This window comes from Staurois parvus, unplaced genomic scaffold (genome assembly GCF_062004578.1).
Source record: "Staurois parvus isolate SC_StPar_1 unplaced genomic scaffold, SC_StPar_1.0 ptg000071l, whole genome shotgun sequence".
Taxonomy (NCBI): Eukaryota; Metazoa; Chordata; class Amphibia; order Anura; family Ranidae; genus Staurois; species Staurois parvus.
Window position 1 is genome coordinate 6,679,902 of NW_028317867.1, and position 16,552 is coordinate 6,696,453.

General features: G+C 37.0%; 1 protein-coding gene across 8 annotated transcripts in view; it reads right to left on the reverse strand.

Annotated features, from left to right (window-relative positions):
• The window catches only part of SGCZ (sarcoglycan zeta), a 1,110,583-nt gene that overhangs the window by 696,754 nt on the left and 397,277 nt on the right, over positions 1–16,552 (reverse strand). For 5 of the 8 annotated variants that reach the window (XM_089669298.1, XM_089669297.1, XM_089669296.1 and 2 more), the window contains one exon: positions 5,564–5,635. The exons of 1 other annotated variant lie outside the window; for it this stretch is intronic. The gene's annotated coding sequence lies outside the window, so the exon portion shown is untranslated. Of the gene's footprint in view, positions 1–5,563; positions 5,636–14,581; positions 14,638–16,552 lie in introns of all 8 variants that reach the window. 2 more of the 8 variants (XM_089669299.1, XM_089669293.1) reach the window with 1 other exon arrangement.

Consider the following 16,552-nt stretch of genomic DNA (forward strand, 5'->3'; position numbering starts at 1 on the left):
CTGTTAAAGAAGACCTAAACATCTAACATCTCTAACATCTCACATACATTTTAAAATTTAAATTTCAATATAATTTCAAAAGTTGTGCTAAATATTTTTAAATTTATAGATTTCATTAAAATAATGTCTGGTAATTTTTCCGTGAGTATCCATATTCAGGCACTTTCTGTCATGGGATGACAACAGACCCCTAATTGTGTTCCTGTCAATTTGGACCTTTGACAGTGAGTACAAGCAGCCATACTGACACACATAGGGATGCGCTGCCAGAGAAGTAATGTGCAGTAGACATGCAGGTGCATGCACGTAGATAAGAAGTGGCTAAAAAAGCCTGGTGGAATTCAGTATTATTTATCATATAAAATGATAAAACAAAAGTTGATAATAGAATTTTTGAAAGAAGAAAAAAAGAAGATAAAATATGCCAATTGTTTGATAAACTAGTATAAAGGATAGTGAGCGCTCTCATAAATATCAGCAGCTAGAACACTTCAGGCAACCATAATGCCTCAAAAATAACAATATAATCTTAAAAACAACAGAGTGCAGCGCTTAGCACAGTAAAAGTCAATACAGTAATAATCAGGTATCCACAATGATTCACTGTGAAAATGCGAATTCCCACAGCCTCCACTTTGTCAAGTAACAGAAATGCGCACTCACCGGAAACGCATGGGTTATGCGCATGTGTGATCATGCATCACGGGCAATAGGTACATCAGAGGTTAAGCAGCCAGGCATCTCCCTCACGGTGGGTCGACACAGACTCTTTAATCAAGTCCAGGGGTCCCCTTAAGGTCAGCCAGGTGCTCCATACAAAAACCTCCTCTCAGGATGGCAAAATTCTTTCTCTGTGGGGATGATAGCTCCAGGCAGGAGCCCCAGAAAACAGATGCCAGAGATAGTGTAGTATGTCCAAAAGGTAAATTTTTATTTATAAAAACAGCAGGGCAGTGTGCATCTAAAACATCATGTAAAAACATAGATATGCAGCAGTACTGACCCCAGTAATGATGGCCGCCGGGCCTCCTCGTGGCTCCGGAGGTGGAATGACGTCACGCTCTGCACAGCTCCTCCTTAGGCCTTTCGTGCTACAGGCACATCATCAGAGGGGAGGCTGTACAGAAGCGTGACCGACGTCAGTGCCAAGAATAAGGAAATCGGCACATGCGTAGTTAGCCGCGGCCATTTTCCCGAGGAAAGTGGGTACTGCGCATACGCGAGCACGGCAGCGCCATTTTGCCGTGGATCCGCAATCTAGCATATAGCAAGGAGGAGACAGAGAAGTCTCATTACAGATTCCCAGTACCGATTGCCAAATATGCCCTAGACCCCAGGGAATAAATGCAGACACTATATCCCTAAATAGAGTGATAGTGCAAAATATATAATAACCGTGCGCATAATGATCTATGGGGTATACAGATCCCCTCGGTGAGTGGCATATAATTTCAGTAACGGACCACGGCAAGATGAAAGGATGCAATTACATAAATGTCACAAAATTAAGTCATAAGAAAGGCTTGAATAAAAAGCCTATTTAAAATGGAAAGAAAAAGATAGAATTTGGCAGCAAATAGCATATCTGGTATTATACTGCCAAACCATATCAAGATGAGTGTGATATATATAAATAAATATAAGTCCCAAAAATACACGATATGTAAGTACAGAGCAAAAAAGGATAAAAAGAGATAAAAAAAACCCCCAAAGGCTCTAAAACCACTCCATTATGATTTTTAAAATTCGTCATAATCCTTCCTCTACCCGTTTCCTGTATTGAGAGGTAAAACCAAAGCAGGAGGAGACGTCTAATAATACTGGGACTAATAAATAATACTCAGTCGAGGTGGATAAATGGTATAATATAAGATCATAAAATGTCATACCCATGGAGAAAATACCCCATGGAAAAAACCCCACGTGCTGGAAATAAGAAGACATGCTAAAAATACATGCTAAAAATACAACCCAATATGGAATATAAAAACTCAATAATACACATCAGATAAGAGTAAACTCGAATATCTTAAATGGTAATAAAAAAGGAGGAAAATTAAAAGGAGGGGACACAAAGACCAATCCCATCAACTATTAGCAATAAAACAGTTGATGTCTACCTCAATATTATGGCCTAAAGGATGTAAGGTTTGGAGCTCAAACACCCATTTAGTTTCGGCTTGGGAAACTGCCCTCGTCTTATTGATACCCCTCCATTGGTTACCAATCACGTCAATGCCGATGAATTTTAACGAAGATGGATCATTATTATGGTAAAGGCGATAGTGATTTGATAATGAGTGCTCCTTGAATCCCTTCTTAATATTTGAAACATGTTCCCGTAACCGATCACGTAAACGCCTTGTTGTCCTGCCAATATACTGTTTGCGACAGGGACACTGTAGTAAATAAACTACAAATTTACTGTAACAGGAAATAAAATGTTTGATATTATAAGTTCTGCCAGTACTTGATGATTGAAATGTGTCGACTCTCCTTTTTCTTGTATTATCACACTTACAAATGATGCACCTATTACAGGGGTGAAACCCTTTCAGATCATTAAACAGGGATATGTTTTTAGGAGGGTCAACAACATTTGGTGCAATCATGTGTCTAACGGCGGTTGCCTTCCGGAATACAATTTCTGGCTTATCCGGTAGAATTGCTGTTAAGATTGGGTCCATTTTTAAAATACCCCAATTATCATTCATTATTTTATTAATCGTCTTATATTGGGTTGAGAAGGATGTAATAAAGGGGCATATTTTCTTTTGATTATTCCTTGGTTTATCCATCAGCATGGTGTTTCTATCCATCTGTGCCACTGTCCGAATAGTGTGATCAAGGGTTGCCTCATTGTATCCCTTCTCTAAAAACCTATGTTTTAAAATATTGGCCTGAATACGAAAAGTCCCATCATCCGTACAGTTGCGCCTAATCCTCATCATCTGTCCTTTTGGGATATTGGACAGCCATTTGGGATGATGACAACTCCCAAGAGGGATGAAACTATTACGATCTGTTAATTTAAAAAATGATTTGGTAATGATCCTACCCATGTGATTAACAAGTGTCAAGTCTAAGAAATTAATTTCTTCACGGCTATAAACGTATGAGAGCTTAATGTTGAGACTATTATTATTTAATGAATTAAAAAAGTTCTTAAGAGACTCCTCCTCCCCATTCCATAAAAGCAAGATATCGTCGATATATCTTTTATAAAACAGCAACTCGGGCCAATCTCTGGCAAAAATAAGGTTCTCCTCCCATCGGGCCATAAACAAGTTTGCCAGGCTGGGGGCAAACTTAGCCCCCATTGCCACGCCTTTAATCTGTAAGTAGTATTCTTTGCTGAACCAAAAATAGTTCCTAAACATCGCGAATTCCAATAGGTCTAAAATGAAATCTTTCTGGGTGGTATGTAGGGAGCTGTAATGCGTCAAAAATAAATCAGCTGCCTCCATGCCATCATTATGATTAATATTCGAATACAAGGAAGCAACATCAGCTGTTACTAAAAAAGTTTCGGGAGAAGTGGTTATAGTGCTGACCTCGTTTAAAACTTGCTTATTGTCTTTTAAATAATCTGCAGTTTGCAAAACGAGTGGCTGGAGAAAAAAGTCCACATATTGACCAATCCTAGAACATAATGAACCAATACCGCTTATTATTGGCCTTCCTGGTGGTTTTATAGGGTCTTTATGGACCTTCGGTAATATGTATAGGACTGGTAATTTAGGCGCTGTTGGACATAAGAAGGCTTTCTCTTTTTTATTCAAAATCCCTTCTTCATACCCCTTATTGATGATAATTTTAAGAGAACGCTTATATTCTACTTTGGGATCCTTAAGTAGATGGACATAAGTGGTATTGTCACTCAAAATGTGATTGACCTCGTTAATATAGTCCTCTTTGTTGAGGACAACCATACCACCACCCTTGTCAGCTGGTCTTATTACCAAATTGTTTCTTTCCAGTAATAATTTAATAGCTTTTGCATCCCCCGATCTATCAAAAGGTCTCTTATATGGTACTTCTTTTAACTCTTTCAGGACCTTATCTCTAAATAAATTCACATATGTGTGAGTTTGTGGAGGAGGGTTATAAGTAGACGCATTGTGTAGGTTGGAATGAGTATATCTATCAATCGGAGCATCCTTAGTGATAGGATTATTCGCAAAATACCTTTTCAGGGATAGCTGTCATGCAAACTTGTGTATAATTGTTTGATACATGGTGCTTTAACAAACATTTATCCAGTTCGGGCTTACATCTCCTTTAAAGCTATTAAGAAGCTAACTACTGTATTTTTAGGAGTAAAACCTTTGTGATAATCTCTGTGAATTGACTTACACATACAAAATACTAAAAGGTCAATACCATCCAGGCAGTAATTGCTGTGGATCTATGTGATAAAGACTTTAGTGAGTTGTAAAAAAAATAGATAAATAGAATTGAAAAATAAATTAGCAAATGCATAGGAATGAAAAGTCCATGTGAGTTAGACTTTTGTGAATTGGGTCTATTGTCTGTCAGACTAAAAATATTTCCACCTTTCAGGTCAACTTCATTATATCAAGTAGGAACAAGAATAGCTCTCATAAGCGAATCCTAAGAGATGTCAAAACAAATTCAAAATGCAATAACTATAGTGTATTAAAAGATACACACAAGGTACACAGAGATAAGAGAGCAGCAGTAAAGAACACAGAGGTATTATATAGGGATGACTTTTTCATAAATATTATCATTATCTGCAAATGAGAGGGCTACTTTGGACTCTGCTAAAGAGATAAAAAGTATAACAATTCCAAAACAAACAGAAACATATCAGTTGTAAATCTTTTCCTGCAAAACTGCAGGAAAGATAATGATGCTGTTGCACAGATGACAGCTTACTCTAGGGGTAGCAGTATAACGTTAGACTTAGACACTAGCTTAATTTCAAGGTTATTGAACTCTCTGTAGTCAAACAATATACAACAATGCAAATGTTTTCAACATTTTTGCGAATTTTCTAATTAAATTCCCTTAGTGGTAAACAAATACACTAAAAATGAGCTTTTATCGAACAAAATAAATACAATCTAGCTTAAAATAAATATATAACATTTTTATGTGCCTAGTTTGTTTTCATAAGATCTGTTTCTTCATGATAACATTCCCATCAGACTGATTTATGCCAAAAAAGCCGTTCTTAAAACAGAAGGGAAACTAAATTCGCCAGTGCATCTCCATACAACAATATGCAGTAAATATAACATGCATGCATAATTCCCAAAATATGTCAGAAATATAAGGCAATAAAGCATCAGAGTGATCTCTGTATGTAATCCTACAGAGTTTGTCTAGTGTGCTGTTAAAACAATGTGATCCAAAAACTCTAAATGTTTAGTAGAGATAATGGTGATCAAAAATGTATAATCTCTTTTGAAACATAATATTATGGTAATCTTTTTTACATCATAAGGGTACAATTTTACAATTGGAAGTTCTAATTTAAACTCCTACTATGTGTATGGAAAATGTGATATCTGTTATTAAACAGATATGCTCCTACCTCAGTACATTGGTGATAGCTCAGATCTCCCCCCAATGTACTTTATCTTCAAGTTATGTTTCAGCCACCACCCTAAAGAAAACAAAAAAGAATGTATGTTAACAGCAACAATCAAGGTAAGCAAAATAGTAACTGTAATGTAAATCCCTTTAAATGTATACAGTAGTCAAAACCTTTTTTTCCAGTTTTTTATTTTGTAGGGAATATATAAACCTATTTTGATGTCTGTGTGGGGAGATGTTCCTTCATTCCCTATCTCAGAGACACAGCAGGAACTAAAAGAAGATATCTGGAAAACAAAGGAATGTCTCTATTTAGCTGTCACCATACACTATCCCCCTTTAAAAAATTTTCCTTACCTCCTTTACCTTTGACAATTCAAACATTTTGGATTTTTCCATCACTGTGTGTACCAGAGACAATGGTCTCCAGAACCAAGAGTCAGGGTAAAGGTCTCCAGATGAAGCATGCCAAAATAAGAACCTGATAAGGGTTCTAAAATCCCCAACTCTATCCAAAACTAAAACAAAAAAAGATTGTCTTTAAGTAAAATATATATAGTAAGTGCTCTCAATTGGTATTGGTCAAGGTAAACCATTCATAATGCAGGTTCACCCAGAAGAAGCCCAAACAGGTTTGTCCTGTACTTTTAGGACACATGCACACTGGTTTCTTGTATACTCTGTTTCTCATGACAGGAGAACATCCATGTTATAAACTCACCTAAGCTGTGTTTTTTATTTCATGGCCAGAATTTTAATTTATTCTGACCATTGAATATCACTGAAGTGCTAAACGTGTCTAGCGTTTAACAGCATTCAGTTTGTTTTGTGGCCAAAATTTCCTCCTGAATACGATTTTTAGGGCGGTCAGAAAATATCCTGTTATATCCCATGCTACTAAACTGCTAAAAATGTCCATGTGTGCATGGACACATAGAATAACATTTGGGGGGTTCAAGGGCAGAAAAAAAACACCTAAACTCACAAAAATGTGAGTTTAACAGCAGCAGTGTGCATGAGGCCTTATTCAGCAAGGCAGTAAACAAACATAGACTCAACTTAGAAGAGCATTGCACAGCAAATCCATAGCATAGAACAAAACAAAGCACCTGCCAATAGTCCATTTCTGACCTAGGACTGAATAGTTTATCCCACCAAAATCTCTTCAAAAGGACTGACTAGCAGGATTGTAGACACTGTATATAATGTACATGTCACCTAGGTTTTTCACCTATAGATGGCAAGAGACTCCAGGTTTTGTGTCTGCTATGAAGGAAACAAACTTATTTGTTTTCTCAGTTTTCTTTTTTTTTAATAAGCTCTGGCTTGAGTACTGGAGGTGGGAGCCTTTTTAGAGCTTAGGGTGGAGTAAAACTTCCAGTCCTAGGTTCACACTGTACCTAATTGCTAGGCTTCATAATTAGTTTCAAGTGTCCAAGGCTCTCTCTTTCAATCTTTCGGCTGTGTAGGCCTTCTGTTGGGTGGAAAGTCTAAGTGCTGACAGAACACCAAAAAAATACCAGAGCTGCCTGTTTATTATTGGAAACTATTGGGGGGCATCCTGTTAGCATCCTGTGAGTTCCTGGCCTTGACACAGAGTCTTTGTGAATTGTGTAAGTGCACTAAATGAGCCTATAGATTTTCCTGTTTCTACTGATGGATAATACAGTACAACACTAATAATAACAAAATCAATAAACACTGTGATGAATTACAAGACTTTTCGCTCTGTAGCACTGATGCTCTTGGTTCAGATATACCAGGGCTGAACATGCATGGAGTTCATATTTGGCCTTCATGTTTGGGTGGATTTTATAGATGCTTCCATTTTCTACATTGTTAAATCATTTCTCCCTAATGCCTACACTGATGATATAAACTGTCCATCTACATAGTGGATTTTCAAACAAATGTTTGTACGACCATTTGTATGAAAATTTCTGTGAAAATTCTCAGTTGATGATTTGACAAATATTGTTCAAAAGTACATCAATATTTCATATGCATTTTAACACTTGATTTGGGAGCCAATTGACTTTCCCAAACAAAAACCATGTATTCATTCAAGCCTGCCCCTCAAATTATATCATTGCTGCGGTTGAAATTGAAATGTCAATTTGACCCCACGAATATTCCTAAAATGAAAAATTCCAAAAAATATTTTGCTAGTGTATGACAAGTGTTAGAGATTAGAGAAGGTCATTTTGAAGCCTTAGTGCCAATTGTGTCAAAATAATTCTCAAATTTTGGTATAGGCTCAAGGGCATTAACTGGATAACAACCTCTGTGTTTCTCTTTGTTCCAGGACACCGAATCAATGACATCAACTGAAGTTAAAGCTAGTTGCACTGCTAAACACCACTCCGTTCCAGAGGAATAGTCCCCTAAAGTCTATTGGGGAAACAAACATTTCCAGATAAATCAATCGCCTTGGAGCCCTACAGCTCTTGCTCAAAAGTGTCAGTTTCCTAATAGACTTCAGAAGACCATTCTGCTGGAATTGGGTGGTGTTCAGCAGTGTCCAAGAGTCTATTTACACTCTTCTCTTGCAGGGTGTTTGTGTTGGTAGGTTTTAAAATTACGGCAGGGTCTCTTTAAAGCATATATGAGATTTTAGTTACTGGGTTTGCACATAAGTTATATAAAACCAATGCTCAGAAAAATATGGAGACATTCATTACTGATAATCCTTTAAAACTACAAGGTCATTTTAACATGATAATGTAAATTTAAATTGAATTTTTTTAAAACCTGCAACTTTCATTTAGATAATCTCTGGTAATATTGCAATGAAAGTACTAGTGCAGGCACTTCATTTTTACAGGGTGGCAATGCTCTGTCCCTGTCCCCCAAATTCTGTACTGCATTGTCACCCTCTTGCGCACACTTCCAACTCAACCTGAGAAATGGCATAGAGCACTTGTTGGGGAGCATGCATGTAGACAGGAAACAGCTGCAAGGAGGTTGCAGGATATTTAACAGTGTTGATAATTAACAAAAGATACAAAAAATTGAAAATCATATTTTGTATTGACAGACTTTATCATACAAAATTGCACTGGCAATTTAAATGTCATTTAGTTACGTTTCAAAGCATACTTCAATTAAAAAAAAAAGACAGGCACTAATAACATACATGTGGTAACCTTTACCTACCAATCAGATTAAAGTTTACAGAAGTCACATCAATAAAAAAAAAATTCTGCATAGTGCTATGGGTTACTCTAGTTTTTGTATTGTTATTCAACTGGTTAAATATGACTTCATAATAAAAAAAAGCATGCATTTTCAGGATTAAGGGACAGGAGGCATCTGTTAATAGGGAAATATCACTGGGTACACATATGTTTTGATTTTTCATTAAATACCCTATGAACCATTAAGAAGATAAATAAAAAATCTGTTTGCACCGTGAAACTGCTTAATAATAAAAGCAATACTAAACCATTACATTCCACACAAAATTTATAACAGACAGAGACATAAATAGAAACACAGAAATCTAATGCTTGATTGACCTGCATTTCTGTCTAAATATTTGTTTAGTTTATTGGAATCATTAAACCTTGAAATGAAGCAGTTTATTGGTGTCAGCATATTATTTTAGGGAATATAAAAACTAGAGTTACAAGATGAGGTGTTAAATGCATATTACAATCGCATAATAAAACATGTTTTATTTAATTAACACTACCTCCCAGTGACCTTTTAATGTCCAGGAGGCATCATGGCTTCTGTATCATTTGACCAATTTGATTGGCTTTCAAAGAGATTACGTGATTGGGAGCCTGTACCAGTGGCTCCCAATCAGGAGGCTTAACTGACTTTTGTCAGTGCCAGTTCGGTCAGTGAGCTGGGGGTGCACTGTCTCCTGCTGCTTTGAACAGATACAGTATCTACGTCAGCCGTGTATTAAAGCCCACCATTCTAGCCACCGCATATATATGTTCTACAGTTAGCGAGAGGTTAATGCTAATTCTCTTAATGTCTACATGATGTGATTTTATCTGGTTAGATATTAAGATAATTTAATAACTTAAATTACATTTTTTAAATAAATGCAAAACTTTATGTTGCTAAATGAGCTGAACTGGTACTGCATGTTGTGTGTTAGGACATTTTAATGAATAAGTGTCATTTCATATAAAGAGCATCTATCATTTCTGTCTAGTCCCCGGCCATAAAGTAACCCTCTAGCCCACACCTGCACAGTCAGTCCTTGTACACTTCAATAGAACCATCTCCCAAGAATCTACAACCTGCAGATATAGTCAGACAGAAGTCCAGGGAAACTCACAGGGTGCAGTCAGTGAAAAGATTTTGACCACAAGATGTCAACATTGCAGCAAAGTCATGACTATGAGATTAAGTGAAAGAATAATTTTTAGGGATGCACTGAAACGTTTTGGCCGAAAACACCCCTATCTATATGAAATTAAGCACCGTTATGGGTGCTGAATATAACCTTGCCCACTCGCTGCCGCTCGCTGCTGCCACCCCTCAACACCGCCTGCCTGCCGCTGCTGCCAACTGCCGCTGCTCGGTAGTTCTCAGCCTTACTTGAGAAACCACTGAACGATCCCGGCGCTGGGCATAGAGATAAGTGAAGGAAAGATGGCCTCCACTCTGGCACCTTGTAAGCAAGGCCATTTTTTTAAAGCACTAGATCAATGCTTTTTTTGATCTAATGCTTTACATTGAAGAGGAGAGATGTGGGGTCTTATTGACCCCATATCTCTCCATAAAGAGGAACTGCCACTAATTATTTCTATCACAATGGATGCATGCAAATGACCATTATACAAGTGCATGTTCTAATGTATAAACTTGTGACTCCTTAAATATTGCTTATGTCCTTAAAATCAATATATATATATATCCAAATACTGCCACAGTTCCATCAAAAAAGTGCAGTGATATATAACTCCTCCTCCATGAAAATAAATTGCTTCATGTAATCACTTCCAAACTCTGTTCTTTGTACCTCCACTTCACCTCTGTGTGCCACCACAACACAGAATTCAACAGACAGCCATGATTTTCTCAATTAAGAGTCGGTCTATATGCGCCTGTTTGTATATATATATATATATATATATATATATATATATATATATACACACAGTCAGGTCCATAAATATTGGGACATTGACACAATTCTAACATTTATGGCTCTATACACCACCACAATGGATTTGAAATAAAACGAACAAGATGTGCTTTAACTGCAGACTGTCAGCTTTAATTTGAGGGTATTTACATCCAAATCAGGTGAACGGTGTAGGAATTACAACAGTTTGCATATGTGCCTCCCACTTGTTAAGGGACCAAAAGTAATGGGACAATTGGCTTCTCAGCTGTTCCATGGCCAGGTGTGTGTTATTTCCTCATTATCCCAATTACAATGAGCAGATAAAAGGTCCAGAGTTCATTTCAAGTGTGCAATTTGCATTTGGAATCTGTTGCTGTCAACTCTCAAGATGAGATCCAAAGAGCTGTCACTATCAGTGAAGCAAGCCATCATTAGGCTGAAAAAACAAAACAAACCTATCAGAGAGATAGCAAAACATTAGGCGTGGCCAAAACAACTGTTTGGAACATTCTTAAAAAGAAGGAACGCACCGGTGAGCTCAGCAACACCAAAAGACCCGGAAGACCACGGAAAACAACTGTGGTGGATGAGCGAAGAATTCTTTCCCTGGTGAAGAAAACACCCTTCACAACAGTTGGCCAGATCAAGAACATTCTCCAGGAGTATGTGTATGTGTGTCAAAGTCAACAATCAAGAGAAGAGTTCACCAGAGTGAATACAGAGGGTTCACCACAAGATGTAAACCATTGGTGAGCCTCAAAAACAGGAAGGCCAGATTAGAGTTTGCCAAACGACATCTAAAAAAGCCTTCACAGTTCTGGAACAACATCCTATGGACAGATGAGACCGAGATCAACTTGTACCAGAGTGATGGGAAGAGAAGAGTATGGAGAAGGAAAGGAACTGCTCATGATCCTAAGCATACCACCTCATCAGTGAAGCATGGTGGTAGTAGTGTCATGGCGTGGGCATGTATGGCTGCCAATGGAACTGCTTCTCTTGTATTTATTGATGATGTGACTGCTGACAAAAGCAGCAGGATGAATTCTGAAGTGTTTTGGGCAATATTATCTGCTCATATTCAGCTAAATGCTTCACAACTCATTGGACGCCGCTTCACAGTGCAGATGGACAATGACCCAAAGCAAACTGCAAAAGCAACCAAAGAGTTTTTGAAGGGAAAGAAGTGGAATGTTATGCAATGGCCAAGTCAATCACCTGACCTGAATCCGATTGAGCATGCATTTCACTTGCTGAAGACAAAACTGAAGGGAAAATGCCCCAAGAACAAGCAGGAACTGAAGGCAGTTGCAGTAGAGGCCTGGCAGAGCATCACCAGGGATGAAACCCAGCGTCTGGTGATGTCTATGCGTTCCACACTTCAGGCTGTAATTGACTGCAAAGAATTTGCAACCAAGTATTAAAAAGTGAAAGTTTGATTTATGATTATTATTCTGTCCCATTACTTTTGGTCCCTTAACAAGTGGAGGCACATATGCAAACTGTTGTAATTCCTACACCGTTCACCTGATTTGGATGTAAATACCCTCAAATTAAAGCTGACAGTCTGCAGTTAAAGCGCATCTTGTTTGTTTCATTTCAAATCCATTGTGGTGGTGTATAGAGCCAAAAATGTTAGAATTGTGTCGATGTCCCAATATTTATGGACCTGACTGTATATATATATATATATATATTCCCCTCTCCTGATGACATCAGCATGATGTCAAGGCAGAGCTACAGGAAGTGGTCCAGTAATTCAGGAATGGTGAGACAAGCTTGTATTGTGGAAGCGGCCTGAGCGCTGACCAGGTATGAGATTGAGCATTCAAACCCACGTGCATGGCGGAATTCACTGTTAATGTGAGCGGACAACTAATGATTTTATGTTTAATATGTGAGTTTTAATAAAGGGTATTTTACACTATTGGAGTCTCTCTTTCTCCTTCCTAAATATATGATACCCTTGGCAAAGTTATAAGTACAGAGCATAGTGGAGTGACCCATCAGAGAGGGGATCCTTTATATATATATATATATATATATATATATATATATATATATATACGACTGTAGACACACATACGGGACTGCTACTAGTTTTGTTATTGTTTTATGAGTACTGCATTTGTTATTTGATATCACCATTTTGTATCTAATGGCATGCTAGCTTCTGGTTTAGGGATTTTACCCTTTAGTTACAATTTTTTATATTAAAGTATAAAGAAAATAGGTCTTGATGATTGCATCTTTAGTTTATTGCAGATAATTCCCTAGAAATTACATTCTTCATACTATAAAAAAAACTAAAGTAAAAATAATGTTTTGGCTGATGTACTATATCCAAATTAAAAGAAAAAAAAAAGCTTTGGCTAGAATGGTTGCAGGTAAATGTACAAAATGTTGCATTAGTAGTGCCAAATTTAAAATATGCTTTGTACCAGAAACATAATTCTAGTGATATTATAAAAAGGACAAAACACAGAATATTAACCCTGAGGTTTTTTTTTAATTCTAATATGTATAGTTACAGTTTTGGTTAAGCCTGTTTATTTTAACTACTTCACTTCCTTTCCTTGTAAAAAAACTTGCCTTGAACCTTGCCCAGGCATTAATGATATGACCCAGATGTTTGAATAACCATTAACATATTATAGTAGATATTCTTTTTCATAAACATGATGGCAAAAATTAAACAGATGTATAGATGAAGTAATATATGTGTAAACTATAACTTTACATTTTTTAGTGATATGCTGACAGATGTAGACAGTTTAAGTGATAGTTTACTTTAAAAAATCTACATCACCATGATTTTACTATTATTTCCACCCATCACATGCACATTTAAAGCACAATAAATAGCTATATAGCACAGAAATATTTTAATCCTTAAACTAGAATACTGACCAGAATCCTCTTATAGCACAACGCTAACCAATGTAGAATGCTAATTATGTGTTGCTATGGATACTTGCTTTAACAAGACAGTATAATCTAGATGTAGGCCTTCAGCTATTGTACAATTTAGAATATATTTCATGGATTTTCTCAAAGACTAATTTTGGCAAGTTTGCTAAAAATATAAATTTGCCTTTCGGCATAAATGAGATAATCAAAAGTTCTCTCCATCAAATGTAGTCAATAAGAATAGTTTAATGGAGAATTATTTTGTAACACATATGGTAGCTACTGAAGCATTTATTAGGTTTGTATATAGATGGGCTCAGTTATTAAGTGTGATTTTATACGTTTATTTAATGCACTTTTAAATGTATAGGCATACAGCAGCCTATTAAAAAAAACAATTATATGATACAATATTGGGGAGAGAGGGTCATGTATTTTAAAGGAAAATATTATGCTGACATGACAAGCAATTGCAGTGCATTTGCCATTTCTCTACAGCATTGTACAGAGAAGCCAAGCATCTAATTAGCTGTAACAGGAAAAAGTTGCATTTTACAAATCCATGCAAAATACATTTAAAGCTACAGTACATCTGCAGATTCAATACAGAACTTTTCTCAGTACAACTATAAATTGAAACATCTGTATTACACTTTAGTCTACACCAGCATTTTTAAATAAATATAAATATCTATGTCTATTTTTTTTAAATTTCTTTAAAGCAGGGGTGTTCAACCTGCTCCATGGGCAGCATACAGCCTAGGAGAATTTAACACGCAGCCCAGGCATGCCTTTGAGGAACACCGTGCATATTAGAGCAATACAAAGCAGCATGCTTTCACAGTAAAACACACACACAGTAAAACACACAGCACACAGTTAATCCTTTGATCGCCCCTTCCTGCCCAGTGTCATTAGTACAGTGCCAGTGCTTTTAATTAGCACTGATCACTGTATTAGTGTCACTGGGGATGTCAGTGACAGTTAGTCAGTCCCCCCCCAGTGTAAGAATACCTGCTGCAGTCCCGCAGTCTTGCAGTCCCGCTATAAGTCGCTGATCGCTGCGATTACTAGTATTGAAAAAAAAAAAATTACAGTAAATATACCGTCATTTGTAGACTCTAGAAATTTCATGAAAACCAATTAATTTCCACATATTGGGATTTTGTTTAGCAAAGACATGTAGCAGAATACTTTTTGGACTAAATTTATGACGAAATTTGATTTTTTAATTTTTTTTTTACTGGATATGTTTTATAGCAAAATGTCAAAAATATTGTTTTTTTTTCAAAATTGTCAGTCTTTTTTTGTTTATAGTGCAAAAATAACAAATACAGAGGCGATCAAATTCCACCAAAAGAAAGCACCATTTGTGGGAAAAAAAGGACATAATTTCATTTGGGTGCAGTGTTGCATGACCATGCAATTGTCAGTATAAGTAACATAATGCCGTATTGCAAAAAAATGGCCTTGTCAAGAAGGGGGGTAAATCCTCTGGAGGGAAAGTGGTTAATGCACCCCCATACATCTGGGAGAACTGCCAGGAAATCACATGGTGCAAAAGCTCCATGCAATTTCCAGCCTGCTACAGTACAAAAATGGTGCAGGGACCTTTTTCCAGTATGAAATGCAGGCACAGCAGCCCATTCAAATGAAGCAAATGCAGGCCAAGACAATTCCTTTCCTTCCAATGCGGCCCAGTAAGATCAAAAGGTTGGACACCCCTGCTCTAAAGCTCGTGTGTATTGGAAGTCTGCTGGTATGGAAAAAAGGATACAAAAATGGTAGATATTTAACTTTCACCTCTGAAATATCTATTAGATCCCCAATGTGTCCCCTACCCTGCAACTACTCAAGCACAGATTAGCCTTGATTATCTGTTTTCCTGGCCACAACAGCAAAATGACAGCTTTGAAAACTGAAATGCTCAGAGCTAACTGTTTTCAGCTTCATAGACAGCAGAGATTGGGGGATGGATGTTCACACTTTTGTGGTGCTTTGCTGCATGCATGTTAATGTGTTATACAATGCATATTAAGTGTGCAAAGGCTGCCTATTTAACACACGCTAGCACACTTACCCTTTTTTGGCAAGACTTTACATGATAATGGGTTACCATGCTGCAAAAGTGGGTACATTAGCATGGGGTGTTAGGATGTTATTAAAATAATTAGTACCACAATGCACAAACACATGTATGGTGAGTTACTGCACCTATCAAATTAGAATCTGTGAGGACCGTGTGTTGCTGTTGATGATTTATTTTTGAATTTGCAAGATACTGAGTCTTAATTCTTATCAGTGCTTTGCTATTTAGTACTGAAGCCAATGTACTGAAACAAGCACCGCAGCCAAGTGAAGTAATAGGGAAGCAAGGACAAAGATTGCATCTCCATAGTATGTGCCATTAGGAGAAGTCAACAAAGGCAACATTAGCGTTTCTCGACTGACAAGCCAGTTTTAACAGGATTTCTTTTTTTTTACCAAGTAAGAATCTGTTACTAAAATGTTCTATAATAGGCGTTATTAGCAACTGTTATCTAAAAATGTGATGCATGGTATTCAAATACAATGATAAATTGACTGCCAACCCAGGGTGCTTTTAAAAGGTGAACAGCTGTGTAAGTGTAAATCCACTACAGATGAAACACTCCTTGCCTGGTTAATTACATAATGTACATTACAAGGAGTTTAGCAAACAGCTTTACTGGGTCCCACCTGCTTTTGTAAGTACTGAAGCATATCCAAACATTCCACTTACTTCCTACATCTAGTAGTCAAAGCACACTTTCTGAGTTCTGAGTGGGAGGATCTTCCTGGTATAGTCATATGAACAGTCCCAGGGTTTAATAAGCCAATCACATTAACAAAAAAAAGTCACTGTTGGGGCCAAGGTATTCCATACAAAATGACATTGCTGTACCAACAGTGTATAGAATGTCCCCATATACGGAAATTCTGTTTTAGAGTCTTCTTAGTTCTCTG